Raw genomic sequence first — 2,500 nt, forward strand, 5'->3', positions numbered from 1 at the left:
ATCAAACTCATCATTCTGCCATAAAACCGACCATAATTCATTGAATAAATCATTCTCTGCGAAAGCTCGATCGCCAATCGTGCCACTCTTTCCCCTATTCATCGAGTACGACCTCCAAAGGAGAGAGAAAAGGAAGAAATGCATTGTAGGAACTCGTAATACCCGCGATTCCCCCAACATATCAGCTGATCCCGGACCTCTCTGGAGCACCAAAACCTCCTCACACTTTTTGCATAAAAACACCCTGGAAATCCTCCCTGGGAAATGGCCCCCTGGCATTTCCCACTGAGGGGACGTCGGCGATGCAAAACCCCGCAAGTATCACGAGGAACAAGGGGTCGTCATTGAGTAATTAGTGAAAATCGAGAGGAGCTGGACGCTTACCTCGGCCTCCTGCGAGTCACCATATAAAGTCGGGGAGGCAAACAGAACAGCCAAGAGGAAGAGCCACCTAAAACCTCTCTCTTTTCTCTCTTTTAACGTGGTGGGACGAGATTCATGAATAAAATTATTATCTTCCAGGGAAACAGATTGCAGATGTTCCAAATATATCAACAGTGGGAGGTGTTTTGTATGTTAAATGAATGGGTCTTGTAATGAGGATTTCCCTGCGCGAGAATGGCGGGTTAAGCATTGGGGTTTGCTTTGGCTAATGCATGTTGCTCAATATCGGCTGGTGCAGAGCTGCAGAGGCCGATTTTCTGATGGATTTGTGCAGTTACATTGATTGCATGTATGGTAGTTCGATTGCATTTCTAAGGAAGGTTATGCCACTCTTAAGAGCCTCGAGTCAATTGAATATTGAAAGAAATCTATAGACAGAACATTTTTGTTTTTTCTCTCTAGTATATATACCTGGCATTGTATTTTAATGGTTTCATTGTCCATATGCCTACATATTGTCCAGAAAAGTTAGATCTTTGATAAAAATTTCATCAAAAGATCATCGTCATGGCATTCTCTTTTTGCACAAAACAATTGATTTCATATGCACATTTCAGACACATCTTGGGATAAAGGACATACGAACTAACCATATAAGACTTTTTTATTGTGTTAGACTCCGATAACTTAAGAAATAGCGCCAATTTCACCTGCAGCATCATAATTCCTTTATCATTTCATATGAATGCAACCCAAGGTGGGAAAAAGCTGACGACATTATGGTGAATTTATTTTTCTCGTTAACAGAGGAAAACGTGGACAACAGAAGTTTTCAGAGATAGATTATAGTTGTAATAGATTATATTGTGTGATATAATTGATACATTCACCTAGGAAATGATTGTATTGATAAAAATGAGGTAGAATGCTGTGCTGATAAATATGGGCTAAACTAAGCTAAACTGTTCGGTTTTCATTGGATATCCGAAATAAATTGCAATGTTAGTATATTATATACCATGGCATTGTGAGGTAAATGAAAAAATATGAGCTAAAGTGCTTTTCTAAAGTAAGCTATATTGCCATGCCGTTAAAAGTACAGAAGGCAGATACGTTTCCGACATACCAACTGTAAAAAGCTTGTACAAAAATATTCTTGAAGGAATCAAAATATATTACTTAAACCTATGATCATGCTATATGTATATATATGTCAAAGTATGATAACGTTAAGGATAACACTTTAGTCAATCGTTTATTGCTCTTGGGTTTAAAACTGAAAAATATAATTACTGTGGACAACATTGCATTAAATTTGGCAGTATAAATATTCTCATTTTCTCCAGATGTTGTAGTTTAACATCATTATCTTGATTAGCAAAAATTAGTTATGATTACAGATGGTATATAAACCCGTTCCACTCAAGTAGTTCAAAATTCGTTTCTTCTCATGCATGAGGTTGGTATCCCTGTTTTCAGCCATTCATACCACGCATTTCTAGTTTCGCGTATTAGATATTAGATCAACTGCGCTATTTTAAGATTTCTGCGTATCACTTTACACATATACTATTGAAATAGATCTGGTGATCAGATAATCCGAACTGTATTTTTCTATAGTTTGAATACAATATCGTATTCTAATGAGGCCGCATTTATAGAATTTTGTCGAAAACACCAGCCATTTTACCCACAATATTCTGAATGAATTTACCATTTTAAGAAATGCTCTAATTTTAAAATCCTATATGCAATTGCTAAAAATCCCTGATATTGAAAGAATCCCCTATACATAACCTTTGCACCATCTCAAAAAGAGTATAATACATAGCATTTTCCGAAGAGAAATCTAATGTTCGAAACTATTCCCTACTGGACTAAAAATGTTTCACAACGTCACATGAACCTCAATAAAAGCCCAAAGAACATCATGAAGATATCTTATGATTATGATGATTATCTTGAATGTTTGTCAGTTAGTTAGTATATAAATGGCGGCATACGTTCAGTAAGAAAGGAAAGGGAATTAGATAATCAAACAGTACCATTGCTTAATATTCATTGAGAAACAGAAAATTGATCTTACAGTAAATTTAATATTTCCATTCATTACGAC

General features: G+C 36.0%; 1 protein-coding gene across 3 annotated transcripts in view; it reads right to left on the minus strand.

The window, feature by feature from the left end:
- l(3)mbt (lethal (3) malignant brain tumor) overlaps positions 1–432 on the minus strand; it is a 23,336-nt gene extending 22,904 nt beyond the window's left edge. For 2 of the 3 annotated variants that reach the window (XM_086546869.1, XM_086546871.1), the window contains exon 1: positions 385–432. The gene's annotated coding sequence lies outside the window, so the exon portion shown is untranslated. Of the gene's footprint in view, positions 1–162; positions 199–384 lie in introns of those variants that run through there. The other variant, XM_086546870.1, reaches the window with a different exon arrangement.
- Positions 433–2,500: the final 2,068 nt, after the last annotated feature.

This window comes from Penaeus japonicus, unplaced genomic scaffold (assembly GCF_977035675.1).
Source record: "Penaeus japonicus unplaced genomic scaffold, GWHDUDI00000001_assembly GWHDUDI00000018, whole genome shotgun sequence".
NCBI classification, from domain to species: domain Eukaryota; kingdom Metazoa; phylum Arthropoda; class Malacostraca; order Decapoda; family Penaeidae; genus Penaeus; species Penaeus japonicus.